Below are 16770 nucleotides of genomic sequence, written 5' to 3' on the forward strand. Positions count from 1 at the left end.
TTCTCATGGTTAGACTGACGTTATGGGTTTGGGGGAAATACACCACAGAGGTGAAGTGCCCTTTTCATCATACGTATCAGGCGATCACTGGGGATGTGAACCTTCATCACTTGGGGAATGTGTTTTTCCTTTCCCTATTTTGTTCACTAGGAACAAGTCACTAAGTTTAATCTCCTCTCAAAGGGTGGAAGAACCTCTAACTCTACCTTCTGGAAGGGATAGTATCTACATATATTTTTATTCATTTATTTATTTCAAAACTGATTATTTTCTGGCAACCTTATCTCTGTTTTCTGTTTAACAGCCTGTGGAAGAACAGCTTAAGACCACCCAGTGGTTTTTCCCACCCATTCAGTGTCCTGAGCAGTGGGAGCTGCAGGCCAGCCTTCAGTGGCAGGCTGAGCACTCCAGTGTTCTGCAGATAGGCACAGAGGGCACTTGCTTGCCTTCAGGCCAGCCTGTTACCTCAGGTTGAGCAGCAGTAAAGTCAGAAGCTGAAGCAGTTCATTCGCTTGGAAATCCTCCACAGTCACAGCCTTTTTAGCACACCCTGCTCTTCCTTTTCAGTCCTTTCAGGATCTCTGTATAAGTAGAATCACATATGATCTCTCATGGGTGTTCATAGAAGCCTGCACAGAACTTCCTGGACCAGCCTCCACCATATCAGACCCACTGAGTGAGCTTCCTTGTCACTGCAGGGGATGACAGTGTCCACATAGCAAAAAGGGAGACTCTGAGTTACACAGAGTGATGGTAGGTTAACATAGAGGCTGTTTGTCAGCCCTGGGGTGATATCCACCAGAAGAACGAGGCTTCTGGAAGGCTGTCTGGATCTGATTAGGGAAGGTTCCAGGAGTGAAGCACCAAGCAACAGGAGTCGTTCCAGTGGCAGCAGCAAACTTCAGCAGAGGCTGCTGGCCAGTATCCCTGGAGGATGACACTGACATCAACCAGGTTTTTCATGGCAACAATGGCATGAACTGCCAGTGGAAGCTTCTCCTGAGTCCTCTTTAGATTTATGATATAGATGCCATCATTTTTCCTTTGGTAGATGAAATGTTCCACTTGGAACTCAAGGTTGGTCCCACCTAAGTGGGTTCCCGCTGCAAGTAATTTGAGGACATCCTCCTCTTTCATTTGCAGGACATCAAGAACTGTGGACGTCATGAAAATTCCCCTTTGTTACAGGAACAGAGGACAATGCCATATGGATCCCTTTCTGGGTAGTGCAGAAGGGCTCTACATATATCACTTGGAGTGCTTCTGTAAGGAAGATGTGTCTCTTCTACCTCATTTATTTTTCAATCACTTATATCAGTATGTGTATTTATTTTATACTTTGGGTCATAATTCCGTACTATATTGTTATTTATTTTATTGCTGAAATTGTCACGGCCTTGGCCAGTGGGTGCTTTCAGGTTGGTTCCTGTGTCCCTTTGACATAGTTCATTTTGGTTTTTGAGCACTAGCTTAAACTTATGGTACTATAAGGTGCTCCAGACTTGTATTTTCTCTGCCCCAGCCCTAGAACTAGCTATTTTCCCAAGGATCTCTGGTTCCTTTTATGACATTTAGTTCCTTTAATGACATTTAGAAATCAAGATCTAGCACAGTTCTCTGAGCTAAACTGAAGTCCGCTCAAGTCCTTCCAAGTTAACATAAACCTGGCAGGAGTGTGAGGGAGGCAGATGCAGCACCCAGAAAAGCTGCTGGCTCCACAGTGACCTTGTGGCAGAAGCAGTAGTGGTCCACTTGGGCATCAGTCCATTTGGCTTCCTAATGTTTCTAGTGAGCTACTGGCCCTTCACCTGAGGTCCTAGACCTGCAGGGTGTGGAAGATAACTAAAGAGGTGTTTCTGGGCACAGGGAGGGGAGCAGTGGGATACTGCAGCTTCTTCCCCTCTTTATCCTGGAGAGTTGTCACTAATAGGTCAGAGGGAGGGGCCCTGTCATCTATGATTTTTTAAAAATTTATTAATTAAAAAAATTGAGGCATATATGATATTTGTTTTGCAATTTGAGGTTTGAGTTAACACACTTATAAAAATAGTGTAGTTGTGTTTAAATGCATAGAAAAATGTGTTCATAAACCATAGTATTCCAGCGGAGTCATAATTCATTATTTTGCAGAGTATAAAGTAAGTTCTCATAAATAATATAGAGAGCAAATTAAATTATTTAGAAATGTGAAATGTTAATTCACTTTATTTTTAATTGTAGTTTATTTATAATATTGGTTTCAGGTGTACAACATATTGATTCAATATTTTTATAGATTAATTATACTCCATTTAAAGTTATAAAATAATGGCTGTATTTCCCTGTGCTGTACAATATGTCCTTGTAGCTTATTTTATACATAGTAGTAGTTTGTACCAGTTAATCCCCTGCCATTACCTTGCTCCTCCTGCCTTCCCTCTCCCCACTGGTAACCACTAGTTTGTTCTCTATATCTGTGGGTCTGTTTCTTTTGTTACATACATTTGTTTTATTTTTTAGATTCCACATGTGATAACATACAGTATTTGTATTTCTCTGACTTATTTCACTAAGCATAATACTCTATAGGTCCATCCACTTCATTACAAATTGAAGAATTTCATTATATTTTATGGATGAGTAATACTCCATTGTATATATACACACCATATCTTTTTTATGCGTTCGTCTGTTGATGAACACTTAGGTTGCTTGGCTATTGTAAATAATGCTCCTATGAACATTGGGGTGCGTGTATCTTTTCAAATTAGTGTTTTCATTCTCCTCGGATATATACTCAGGAGTGGAATTACAGGATCCTATGGCATTTCTATTTTCAGTTTTTTGGGAAACCTCCATACTGTTTTCCATAGCGGCTGCATCAATTTACATTCCCACCAACAGTGTACAAGGGTTCCCTTTTCTCAACATCCTTACCAACATTTGTTATTTGTAGACTTTTTGATGATAGCCATTCTGACAGGTGTGAGGTGATACCTTATTGTGGTTTTGGTTTGCATTTCTCTGATTATTAATGATGTGGAGTATCCTTTCATGTGCCTGTCGGCCATCTGTATGTCTCTGTAAAAATGTCTCTTCAGAGCCTCTGCCCATTTTAAAATAATTTTTTTTTTTTTGCTACTGAGTTGTATGACAACTTAATATATTTTGGATATTAATCCCATATCTGATATATGATTTGCAAATATTTTCTCCCATTCAGTATGTTGTCCTTTCATTTTGTTGATCGTTTCCTTTATTGTGCCAAAGCTTTTAAGTTTAATTAGGTCCCATTTATTTTTGCTTTTGTTTCCTTTGCCTTATGAGACACATCCAAAAAAAATTGCTATGATTTATGTCAGAGTGTCTATCTATGATTTCTTCTAGGAGCTTTATGGTTTCAGGTCTTACATTTAGGACTTTAACCCATGTTGAGCTTATTTTTGTATATGGTGTGAGAAAATGTTCTAATTTCATTCTTTTACATGTAGCTGTCCAGTTTTCCCAGCACCACTTATTGAAGACATTGTCTTTTCTCCATTGTATATTCTTGCCTCCTTTGTTGCAGATTAAGTGAACATAGGTATGTAGGTTTATTCCTGGGATCTCTATGCTGTTCCATTGATCTATGTGTCTTTTTCTGTGCCAGTACCATACTGTGTTTTTCTTTTTTTAACGTCTTTATTGGAGTATAATTGCTTTACAATGGTGTGTTAGTTTCTGCTTTATAACAAAGTGAATCAGCTATACATATACATAGGAATAATCTCCTATGTATAGCCCCATATCTCCTCCCTCTTGTGTCTCCCTCCCACCCTCCCTATCCACCCCTCTAGGTGGACACAAAGCACCAAGCTAATCTCCCTGTGCCATGCGGCTGCTTCCCACTAGCTATTTTACATTTGGTAGTGTACATGCCACTCTCTTTGTCCCAGTCAACCCTTCCCATTCCCCGTGTCCTCAAGTCCATTCTCTATGTCTGCATCTTTATTTCTGTGCTGCCCCTAGGTACTTCAGAAACTTTTTTTTAGATTCCATATATATGTGTTAGCATGTGGTATTTGTTTTTCTCTTTCTGACTTACTTCACACTGTATGACAGACTCTAGGTCCATCCACCTCACTACAGATAACTCAATTTCATTTCTTTTTATGGCTGAGTAATATTCCATTGTATATATTTGCCACATCTTCTTTATCCATTCATCTGTCGATGGACACTTAGGTTGCTTCCATGTCCTGGCTACTGTAAATAGAGCTGCAGTGAACACTGTGGTACATGACTCTTTTTGAATTATGGTTTTCTCAGGGTATATGCCCAGTAGTGGGATTGCTGGGTCATATGGTAGTTCTGTTTTTAGCTTTTTAAGGAACTTCCATACTGTTCTCCATAGTACTGTATCAATTTACATTCCCACCAACAGTGCAAGAGGGTTCCCTTTTCTCAACACCCTCTCCAGCACTTATTGTTTGTAGATTTTTTGATGATGGCCGTTATGAGGTGATACCTCATTGTAGTTTTGATTTGCATTTCTATAATGATTAGGGATGTTGAGCATCCTTTCATGTGTTTGTTGGCAATCTGTATATTTTCTTTGCAGAAATATCTATTTAGGTCTTCTGCCCATTTTTGGATTGGGTTTTTTTTTTGATATTGAGCTGCATGAGTTGCTTATAAATTTTGGAGATTAATCCTTTGTCAGTTGCTTCATTTGCAAATATTTTCTCCCATTCTGAGGGTTGTCTTTTCGTCTTGTTTATGGTTTCCTTTGCTGTGCAAAAGCTTTGAAGTTTCATTAGGTCCCATTTGTTTTTATTTCCATTTCTGTAGGAGGTGGGTCAAAAGGATCTTGCTGTGATTTAGGTCATAGAGTGTCGTACGTATGTTTTCCTCTAAGAGTTTTATAGTTTCTGGCCTTACATTTATGTCTTTAATCCATTTTGAGTTTATTTTTGTGTATGGCATTAGGGAGTGTTCTAATTTCATTCTTTTACATGCAGCTGTCCAGTTTTCCCAGCACCACTTATTGAAGAGGCTGTCTTTTCTCTATTGTATATTCTTGCCTCCTTTATCAAAAATAAGGTGACCGTATGTGCGTGGGTTTATCTCTGGGCTTTCTATCCTGTTCCATTGATCTACATTTCTGCTTTTGTGCCAGTACCATACTGTCTTGATTACTGTAGCTTTGTAGTGTGGTCTGAAGTCAAGGAGCCTGATTCCTCCAGCTCCTTTTTTCTTTCTCAAGATTGCTTTGGCTGTTCGGAGTCTTTTGTGTTTCCATACAAATTGTGAAATTTTTTGTTCTAGTTTGGTGAAAAATGCCATTGGTAGTTTGATAGGGATTGCATTGAATCTGTAGATTGCTTTGGGTAGTATAGTAATTTTCACAATGTTGAATCTTCCAATCCAAGAACATTGTATATCTCTCCATCTATTTGTGTCATCATCAATTTCTTTCATCAGTGTCTCATAGTTTTTCTGCATACAGGTCTTTTGTATCCTTAGGTAGGTTTATTCCTAGGTATTTTATTCTTTTTGTTGCAGTGGTAAATGGGAGTGTTTCCTTAATTTCTCTTTCAGATTTTTCATCATTAGTGTATAGGAATGCAAGAGATTTCTGTGCATTAACTTTGTATCCTGCTACTTTACCAAATTCATTGATTAGCTCTAGTAGTTTTCTGGTAGCATCTTTAGGATTCTCTATGTATAGTATCATGTCATCTGCAAACAGTGACAGGTTTACTGCTGCTTGTCCAATTTGGATTCCTTTTATTTTTAATTTTTTTAATTCCTTTATTCCCTTTTTCTTTTCTGATTGCTGTGGCTAAAACTTCCAAAACTTTGTTGAATAAGAGTGGTGAGAGTGGACAACCTTGTCTTGTTCCTGATCTTAGATGAAATGGTTTCAGTTTTTCACCATGGAGAATGATGTTGGCTGTGGGTTTGTCATATATGGCCTTTATTATGTTGAGGTAAGTTCCCTGTATGCCTACTTTCTGGAGGGTTTTTATCGTAAATGGGTGTTGAAATTTGTCAAAAGCTCTTTTGGCATCTTTTGAGATGATCATATGGTTTTTCTCTTTCAGTTTGTTAAGATGGTTTATCACATTGATTTGCGTATATTGAAGAATCCTTGCATTCCTGGGGAAAACCCCACTTGATCATGGTGTATGATCCGTTTAATGTGCTGTTGGATTCTGTTTGCTAGTATTTTGTTGAGGATTTTTGCATTTATGTTCATCAGTGATATTGGCCTGTAGTTTTCTTTCTTTATGACATCTTTGGTTTTGGTATCAGGGTGATGGTGGCCTCGTAGAATGAGTTTGGGAGTGTTCCTCCCTCTGCTATATTTTGGAAGAGTTTGAGAAGGATAGGTGTTAGCTCTTCTCTAAATGTTTGGTAGAATTCGCCTGTGAAGCCATCTGGTCCTGGGCTTTTGTTTGTTGGAAGATTTTTAATCACAGTCTCAATTTCAGTGTTTGTGATTGGTCTGATTATATTTTGTTTCTTCCTGGTTCCGTCTCAGAAGGTTGTGCTTTTCTAAGAATTTGTCCATTTCTTCCAGGTTGTCCATTTTATTGGCATATAGTTGCTTGTAGTAATCTCTCATGATCCTTTGTTTTTCGGCAGTGTCAGTTGTTACTTCTCCTTTTTCATTTCTAATTTTATTAATTTGAGTCTTCTCCCTTTTTTTCTGGATGAGTCTGGCTAATGGTTTATGAATTTTGTCTATCTTCACAAAGAACCAGCTTTTAGTTTTATTGATCTTTGCTATTGTTTCCTTCATTTCTTTTTCACTTATTTCTGATCTGATCTTTATGATTTCCTTCCTTCTGCTGACGTTGGGGTTTTTTTGTTCTTCTTTCTTTAATTGCTTTAGGTGTAAGGTGTTTCTTTAGGTAGGATTGTATTCCTATAAACGTCCCTCTTAGAACTCCTTTTGCTGCATCCCATACGTTTTGGGTCCTTGTGTTTTCATTGTCATTTGTTTCTAGGTATTTTTTGATTTCCTCTTTGATTTCTTCAGTGATCTCTTGGTTATTTAGTAATGCACTGTTTAGCCTGCATGTGTTTTTATTTTTTACAGATTTTTTCCTGTAATTGATATCTAGTCTCATAGTGTTGTGGTCGGGAAAGATACTTGATACGATTTCAATTTTCTTAAATTTACCAAGGCTTGATTTGTGACCCAAGATATGATGTATCCTGCAGAATGTTCCATGAACACTTGAGAAGAAAGTGTATTCTGTTGTTTTTGGATGGAATGTCATATAAATATCAATTAAGTCCATCTTGTTTAATGCATCATTTAAAGCTTGTGTTTCCTTATTTATTTTCATTTTGGATGACCTGTCCATTGGTGAAAGTGGGGTGTTAAAGTTCCCTACTATGATTGTGTTACTGTCGATTTCCCCTTTTATGGCTGTTAGCATTTCCCTTATCCATTGAGGTGCTCCTATGTTGGGTGCCTAAATATTTACCATTGTTATATCTTCTTCTTGGATTGATCCCTTCATCATTATGTAGTGTCCTTCTTTGTCTCTTGTAATAGTCTTTATTTTAAAGTCTATTTTGTCTGATATGAGAATTGCAACTCCAGCTTTCTTTTGATTTCCATTTGCATGGAATATGTTTTTCCATCCCCTCACTTTCAGTCTGTATGTGTCCCTAGGTCTGAAGTGGGTCTCTTGTAAACAGCATATATACAGGTCTTGTTTTTGTATCCATTCAGCCAGTCTATGTCTTTTGGTTGGAGCATTTAATCCATTTGCATTTAAGGTAATTATAGATATGTATGTTCTTATTACCATTTTCTCAATTGTTTTGGGTTTGTTATTGTAGGTCTTTTCCTTCTCTGTGTTTCCTGCATACAGAAATTCCTTTAGCATTTGTTATAAAGCTGGTGTGGTGGTGAATTCTCTTAGCTTTTGCTTGTCTGTAAAGGTTTTAATTTCTGTGTCAAATCTGAATGAGATCCTTGTTGCGTATAGTAATCTTGGTTGTTAGTTTTTCTCTTTTATCACTTTAAATATGTCCTGCCACTCTCTTGTGGCTTACAGAGTTTCTGCTGAAAGTTTAGCTGTTAACCTTATGGGGATTCCCTTGTATGTTATTTGTTTTTCCCTTGCTGCTTTTAATATTTTTTCTTTGTATTTAATTTTTGATAGTTTGATTAATATGTGTTTTGGTGTGTTTCTCCTTGGATTTATCCTGTATGGGACTCTCTGTGCTTCCTGGACTTGACTGACTCTTTCCCATATTAGAGAAGTTTTCAACTATAATCTCTTTAAATATTTTCTCAGTCCCTTTCTTTTTCTGGGACCCCTATAATTTGAATGTTGGTGCATTTAATGTTGTCCCAGAGGTCTCTGAGACTGTCCTCAATTCTTTTCATTCTTTAATTCTGCTCTGTGGTAGTTATTTCCACTATTTTATCTTCCAGCTCTCTTATCCGTTATTCTTCCTCAGATATCCTGCTATTAATTCCTTCTAGACAATTTTTAATTTCATTTATTATGTTGTTCATCATTTGTTCTTTAGTTCTTCTAGGTCCTTGTTAAACGTTTCTTGTATTTCCTCCATTCTATTTCCAAGATTTTGGATCATCTTTACTATTGTTACTCTGAATTCTTTTTCAGGTAGATTGCCTATTTCCTCTTCATTTGTTTGGTCTGGTGGGTTTTTACCTTGATCCTTCATCTGCTCTGTGTTTCTGTGTCTTCTCATTTTGCTTAACTTACTGTGTTTGGGGTCTCCTTTTTGCAGGCTGCAGGTTCGTAGTTCCCGTTGTTTTTGGTGTCTGCCCCCAGTGGCTAAGGTTGGTTCAGTGGGTTGTGTAGGCTTCCTGGTGGAGGGGACTGATGCTTGTGTTATGGTGGATGAGGCTGGATCTCGTCTTTCTGGTGGGCAGGACCACATCCAGTGGTGTGTTTTGGGGTATCTGTGACCTTTTTATGATTTCAGGCAGCCTCTCTGCTAATGGGTGGGATTGTGTTCCTCTCTTGCTAGTTGTTTGGCATGGAGTGTCCAGCAGTGTAGGTTGCTGGTTGTTGAGTGGAGCGGGGTCTTAGCATTGAGATGGAAATCTCTGGGAGAGCTTTCGCTGTTTGATACTATGTGGAGCTGGGAGGTCTCTGTTGGTCCAACGTCCTGAACTTGGCTCTCCCACCTCAGAGGCACAGGCCTGACACCCGGCTGGAGCACCAAGACTCTGTCAGCCACATGACTTTTGGGAAGTCTGGGGTCTTCTGCCAGCGTTCAGTAGGTGTTCTGTAGGAGTTGTTCCACATGTAGATGTATTTCTGATGTATTTGTAGGGAGGAAGGTGATCTCCACGTCTTACTCCTCTGCCATCTTGAAGGTCTACCATACTGTTTTGACTACTGTAGCTTTGTAGTATAGTCTGCAGTCAGGGAGTGTGATACTTCCAGCTTTGTTCGTTTTTCTCAAAATTACTTTGGCTATTTGGGGTGTTCTGTGGTTTTATATAAATTTTAGGATTATTCTAGTTGTGTGAAAACTGTCATGGGTATTTTGATAATTGCATTAAATTTGTAGATTAATTTGGGTAGAATGGAGATTTTAACTATTAATTTTTCCGATCCATGAACATGGGCTATCTTTTCATTTATTTGTATTGTCTTCAATTTCCTTCATCAGTATCTTATGGTTTCTAGAGTATAGGTCGTTCACCTCCTTGGTTAAGTTTATTCATAGGTATTTTATTCTTTTTGATACACTTGTAAATGAAACTGTTTTCTGGAATTCTCTGACAGTTCATTATTAGTGTATATAGAAAGGTAACAGATTTCTGTATGTTAATCTTGTATCCTGCAGCTTTACTGAATTCATTTATTACTTTTAATAGTTTTTTGGTGGATACTTTAGGGTTTTCTGTATATAGTATCACACCATCTACAAAACAGTGACAGTTTTACTTCTACCCTTACAATCTGGATGCCTTTTATTTCATTTTCTTGTCAGTTGGACTTTCAATACTGTGTTAAATAGAAGTGGTGAGAGTAGGTATCTTTGTCTTGTTCTTGATTTTAGAGGAAAAGTTAGTTTTTCAGTGTTGAGTATGCTGTTAGCTGTCGGTTTGTCACAAATGGCCTTTCTTATATTGAGATGTGTTCTCTCTATACCAACAATGATGAGAGAATTTATCATTAATGGATGTTGAATTTTGTCAAATGCTTTTTCTGCATTATTGAGATGATCGTGTGATTTTTATCCTTCCTTTTGTTAATGTGGTGTATCACACTGACTGTGGATACTGAACCATCCTTTCATCTCTGGGATAAACCCCACTTGATCATGGAGTATGATCCTTTTTATATATTGTTGGATTTAGTTTGCTAATATTTTGTTGAGGATTTTTGCATCTATATTCATCAGAGATACTGGCCTGTAATTTTCCTTTTGTTTAGTGTCTTCGGTTTTGGCATCAGGGTAATGGTGGTCTTATAGAATGAAATTGGGAGTGTTCCCTCTCCTTCAATTTTTTGGAATAGTTTGAGGATAGGTATTAACTTTTCTTTTTATGTTTGGTAGAACTCCCCTGTGAAATTGGTCCTGGATTTTAGTTTGGTGCAAGTTTTTTTTTGGTTACAAATTCAACTTCACTAGTAGTGACTGTTCTGTCCATACTGTTTCTTTTTGATTCAGTTTTGGAAGGGTGTATGTTTCCCAAAATTTGTCCATTTCTTCTGGTTTGTCCCATTTATTGGGATATAATTGTATGTGAGGTAAAATTGACATTTAAAATTATATTAGTTTCAGGTGTATAACATGATTTGATATTTGTATATGCTGCAAAATGATCATCACAGTAAGTATAGTTAACATCCATTACCATATCATTCTTGTAATGAGAGCTTTCAAGATCTACTCTTAACAACTTTCAAATATGCAATACAGTATTAACTATAGTCACCATGCTTTACATTGCATCTCCATGACATATTTTATAACTGGAAATTTGTACCTTTCAATCCCTTTCACCCATTTTGCCCACCCCCAACACCCTGCCTCTGGCAACCACCAATCTGTTCTCTGCACCTATGAGCTTATTTTTTAAAATAGATTGCATCTATGACCTTTTTTAAAAAAACAGATTCCACTTATAAGTGAGATCATACAGTATTTGTCTTTCTCTATCTGACTTATTTTACTTAGCATAATGCTCACAAGTTCCATCCATATTGTCACAAATGGCAAGATTCTCTTATTTTTCATGTCTGAATAATATTCCATTGCATAATATATATACTACATCTCGTTTACCTATTCATCCATCAATGGGCACTTTGGTTGTTTCCATATTTTGGCTATTATAAATAAAGCTGCAATGAACATAGAAGTGCATGTATCTTTTTGAATTAGTGTTTTCATTTTGGGGGATAAATAGCCAGAAGTGGATTTGCTGGATCATATGGTAGTTCTACTTTTAATTTTTTGAGGAACTGCCATACTGTTTTCATAGTGGCCGCACCAATTTACATTCCCACCAAAACACCACAAGGGTTCCCTTTTCTCCACATTCTTGCCTACACTTGTTACTTGTCTTTTTTTTTTTTTTGCGGGACGTGGGCCTCTCAGTGTTGTGGCCTCTCCTGTTGCGGAGCACAGGCTCTGGACGCGCAGGCTCAGCGGCCATGGCTCACGGGCCCAGCTGCTCTGCGGCATGTGGGATCCTCCTGGACCAGGCACGAACCCATCCCCTGCATCGGCAGGCAGACTCTCAACCACTGCGCCACCAGGGAAGCCCCGTTACTTGTCTTTTTGATAACAGCCATTCTAACAGGTATGAGGTGGTATTTCATTGTGGTTTTGATTTGCATTTCTCTGATTAGTGATGAGCGTCTTTCCATGTGCCTGTTGGCTGGCCATCTGTATGTCTTCTTTGTAAAAAGTGTCTCTTTAGATCCTCTGCCCATTTTTAAATGATTTTTTTTTTTTTTGCTGTTGAGTTGTATGACTTTATATATTTTGGATATTAACCCCTTATCAGATATATGATTTGCAAATATTTTCTCCCAGTCAGTAGGTTGCATTTTCATTTTGTTGATGGTTTTCTTTGCTGCACAGAAGCTTTTTAGTTTGATGTAGTCCCATTTATTTTTGGTTTGTCAAATCCAAAATATTGCCAAGACTGATGTCAGGGGCTCACTGCCTGTGTTTTCTTCTAGGAGTTTTATGGTTTCAGGTCTTATGTCCAAGTCTTTAATCCATTTTAATTTTTGTGTAAGATGTAGATAGTGGTCCAGTTTTCCCAAAACTATTTATTGAAGAGACAGTTCTTTCCCCATTTGTATATTCTTGGCTCCTTTGTTGTAAATTAACTGACCATATATATGCATGGGTTTATATCTAGGCTTTCTGTTCTGTTGCATTGATCTACATGTCTGCTTTTGTGCCAGTACCACACTGTTTTGATTACTATAGCTTTATAATGTAGTTTGATATCAGGGGTGTAATGTCTCTGGCTTTGTTCTTTTTCAAGATTGATTTTGCTATTCGGGGTCTTCTGTAGTTCCATAGAAATTTTAGGATTATTAGTTCTATGAAAAATGCCATTGGAATTTGATATGGAGTGCACTGAATCTGTAGATTGCTTTGGTAGTATGGAATTATTTCTAATAGCTTTATTAAGATGTAATTTATATACATTACATTCAACCTGTTTTGAGTGCACAAATACTTTTAAAGTTTATAAAACTGTGCAAAAACCACAATTGTAGAACAGTTTCATCACCCCAAAGAGATCCCTGTGGCCATTTGCAGATGATCTCCACTCCCATGTAACTACCAATTTAGAATCATCTGTTTTACATATTTTCCTTTTCTGTCATTTCATTATAAATGGAATCATACCTTATATGGCTTATGTGTCAGACTTCTTTTACCTAGCATGATGTTTCTGAGGTTCATCCATGTAGTAGCATATATCAGTATATTCTATTTTACGAATTCTTTGTTTACCCATTTGCAGTTGATGGCCATTTGGATTGTTTCCACTTTTTCACTAGTATGATCATGTTATGAACATGCACCTACAAGTCTTTGTGAACAGTTTTCATTTCTCTTAGGATGGAACATTGAATGGAATTGCTGGGTCATATGGTAAACTTTTTTTTTTTTTTTTTTTGCAGTACACAGGCCTCTCACTGTTGTGGCCTCTCCCGTTGTGGAGCACAGGCTCCGGACACGCAGGCTCAGTGGCCATAGCCCACAGGCCCAGCTGCTCCGCAGCATGTGGGATCCTCCCAGACCGGGGCACGAACCCGCGTCCCCTGCATCGGCAGGTGGACTCTCAACCACTGCGCCACCAGGGGAGCCCTTAACTTTTTAAGAAACTGCCAGATCACTTTCCAAAGTGGCTGAATCATTTTACATTTCCACCAGCAGTGTATTAGGGCTCCAGTTTCTCCACATCCTCAAGAACACTATCTTTGTCTTTATTATAGTCATCTAGTGGCTGTGAAGTGGTATCTAATTTTGGTTTTAACTTGCATTTCCCTAATGACTAGTGACGTTGAGCATCTTTTCATATGCCAAGCCATTTGGATATCTTCTTTCTGAAATGTCTATTCACATTTCTGCCCACTTAAAAATTGAGTTGCCGTATTTTTGAGTTTTAAGAATATGTAATCTGGATGTCATTTATAAAGTATGATTTGAAAATATTTTATCCCAGTCTGTGGTATGTCAATTTGTTTTCTTAATGTTTTTCTTTTTCTATTATGTAAGTTTCAGATGTACATTGCTCAGGTCCACTTTATAGCATAGCCAGCTTCTTTAAAAGAATAAAGACTAGACTTCCAAAAGGTTTCATCTTAAATTGTATTTATTTTTATAATTTATTTATTTTTGGCTGTGTTGGGTCTTCATTGCTGCCTGCGGGCTTTCTCTAGTTGTGGTGAGCAGGGGCTACTCTTCTTTGTGGTGCATGGGCTTACTGCGGTGGCTTCTTTTGTTGTGGAGCACAGGCTCTAGGCAATCGGGCTTCAGTAGTTGTGGCATGCGGGCTCTAGTGCACAGGCTCAGTAGTTGTGGTGCACAGGCTTAGTTGCTCCGCAGGATCTTAGTTGCTCCGTGTGGGATCTCCCTGGGCCAGGGCTTGAACCTGTGCCCCCTGCATTGGCAGGTGGATTCTTAACCACAGCACCACCAGGGAAGCCTTAAATTGTATTTATTGACCTAATTCTTCACTGTTCTTTAGAATCCAGAGTTCGACTATGAGGCTAAAATGGGACTTTTCTCAATTTTCTGGTCAACTGATATGATGGCTGTAATAATCCAGAAGAAATAGGTCATTATATTTTCTTGAAGTTTCAACTTAAGATTTCAGCTTTCATTTTCAAATAAGTAGAAATACTATATCTTCTATCTAGGATGCAAGGACTTGGTTATCCTTGTTGGAATAACGGTTCTCCTCTATCTGGTGAAGTCACTCTGTCCGGTGGTGACTGATAAGTAGCTCTAACTGTACAATTATTGTGGCTAGAATTCCAGAAATGGTCAATGTAAGTTCATCTATTTGGTCTTCACGGATTACCTGTGAAACAAAAAAGGACACCTGAATAAGACACCTAAAATATTTTTACCAGTTTTGGGGAACACTGTGTTGTCTCCCCAATATACATTCCATTTTCCCCTATTATGTAGCAACAGTGGGTTGGGTAGAATAAACCCAGCTTCATATTCAGCTTGAGGGGTAGGCCCTGATAGGTCTAGGTCAATTAGAAAATCCTCTTCTCTCTCCTCCATTCCTTGCTAGAATGACATGGATTAGTTCAGAAGTGCCCTCAATTAGTGTGAAAAGTTTAAGACTCTCAGTAGGACAGTGAGGTATGCTGTAAAGCTGGGAACTACTGAATGATTCTGCCATCTGTAGTAGACAGCTTCTAAAATGACACCCAATGAACTCTGCCTTCTGGTATTCATCCCCTTATATAATCCACTCACCTTCAATGTGGGCTGAGTCCAGTGATTAGTTTCTAACTAGTCATGGAATACAGAAAAAGTGATGGATGTTACTTCTGAGATTAGTTACAAAAAGACTGTGGCTTTCATCTTGGGTTTCATCTCACTTGCTCACTCTGAGGGAAGCAACATGCCAAGCAGCGAGGCACACTCTGGAGTGGCCCATGTAGCAAAGAACTGAGAGAGGTCTCTAGGCAACAGAGAATGAGGAACTGAGGCCCCGAATTCAACAGCCTGTGAGGAACTAAATCCTGCCAATAACCACATGAGTGAGCTTGGAAGGGAATCTTCCTCCAGCTGAGCCTTCAGATGACATTGCAGCCCTGTCAGAGAGCTTAACTGCAACCTCATGAGAGACTCTGAGGCAGAGGCCCTAAGCCAAATTGTGCCCAGATTCCCGACTCACAGAAACTGAGATTAAAAAAAGAGTTTGTTTTAAGCCACTAAATTTTACAGTAATTTTTAAGCTGCAAAAGATAATTAATATACTAGCATAAGAAAAGCTAGTTTGAGCTGGGGTTTTTTTTTTTTTCTTCCCTGTTATTTGTAACTGAAAGCATATTAACATATCCTAGCTATTAGTAATCTAATCTTGAAAAGGGTAGGCCATATTATACACAAATAATTTTGTGAACTTATGGTTTACAAATATCATACAAACAACAACCAAAAAAACCCATCTACCTATTCACAACCATCTCCATTTCTCATATGGAAAATTATGTAATAAGGCCTCATTCATTCAGTGTCCCTTTTAATACTGACAAAGTCCGGGCAAAGATTTACCTTTGATTACTTACACAAATGAACAATGTAAAAAAAACAATGATCACAGGGCAATTGTTAAGTCCACTTAAAACATCTATTGTTTAGGGAATTCTCTGGCAGTCCAGTGGTTAGGACTCGGTGCTTTCACTGCTGCAGCGTGGGTTTGATCCTTAAAAGTACTTTAAAGAAATGAAATTGAGTTATTTGTAGTGAGGTGGACGGACCTAGAGACTGTCATACACAGTGAAGTAAGTCAAAAAGAGAAAAATACCATATGCTAACACATATATATGGAATATAAAAAAAAAAAGTGGTTCTGAAGAAACTAGGGGCAGGACAGGAATAAAGATGCAGATGTAGAGAATGGACTTGAGGACACGGGGAAGGGGAAGGGTAAGCTGGGACAAAGTGAGAGAGTGGCATGGACATATATACACTACCAAATGTGAAATAGATAGCTAGTGGGAAGTAGCCGCATGGCACAGGGAGATCAGCTCGGTGCTTTGTGACCACCTAGAGGGGTGGGATAGGGAGGGTGGGAGGGAGACGCAAGAGGGAGGAGATATGGAGATATATGTATATGTATAGCGCAGAAACTAACACACCATTGTAAAGCATTTATACTCCAATAAATATGTTAAAAAATGATGAACTGCATAAAAAAAGACTAATTTGAACTTTCAGCTTTAAAACAAAAAGTACTTTAACACCATTTGTTTATATACAAGCATTAACTATGCTAATTAAAAATGGTTCTTAATTGATACCTATTCATTAAAGCAGGTCTGGAAGGACCTCTGGTTAGGCAGGCACTCTTTGTTCTCAGTCTATCTGGAAAAGCAACCGTTCAACCAATGGAGATAGGGTGTCGTGAACCCTGAGGGGTATGATTAATTCAGTCTTCTGTACCTGAAGGTCAATAAAACAAAAAAACTCCAAACTTACTGTATTCTTAGAAGGGCCTTTGGACTGGTGCTTCCACAGGCCAACCTGAGCACACTGCCTAAGTAAAAGCCTTTATTTTACAGGGTCCTC

The 16770-nt window shown here is 38.3% G+C and overlaps 1 protein-coding gene and 1 pseudogene across 6 annotated transcripts in view; both read right to left on the bottom strand.

Annotated features, from left to right (window-relative positions):
• Positions 1–320: 320 nt before the first annotated feature.
• On the bottom strand, positions 321–1167 carry LOC114897938 (annotated as a pseudogene).
• Positions 1168–13252: 12085 nt separating this feature from the next.
• RPAP2 (RNA polymerase II associated protein 2) overlaps positions 13253–16770 on the bottom strand; it is an 83638-nt gene continuing 80120 nt past the window's right edge. For 3 of the 6 annotated variants that reach the window (XR_003794435.1, XR_003794433.1, XM_029228548.1), the window contains one exon: positions 15416–15914. The gene's annotated coding sequence lies outside the window, so the exon portion shown is untranslated. Of the gene's footprint in view, positions 14540–15415; positions 15915–16770 lie in introns of those variants that run through there. The other 3 variants (XR_003794434.1, XM_029228549.1, XR_003794432.1) reach the window with 2 other exon arrangements.

This window comes from Monodon monoceros, unplaced genomic scaffold (genome assembly GCF_005190385.1).
Source record: "Monodon monoceros isolate NGI ecotype Baffin Bay Population unplaced genomic scaffold, NGI_Narwhal_1 Super_Scaffold_18, whole genome shotgun sequence".
NCBI classification, from domain to species: Eukaryota; Metazoa; Chordata; class Mammalia; order Artiodactyla; family Monodontidae; genus Monodon; species Monodon monoceros.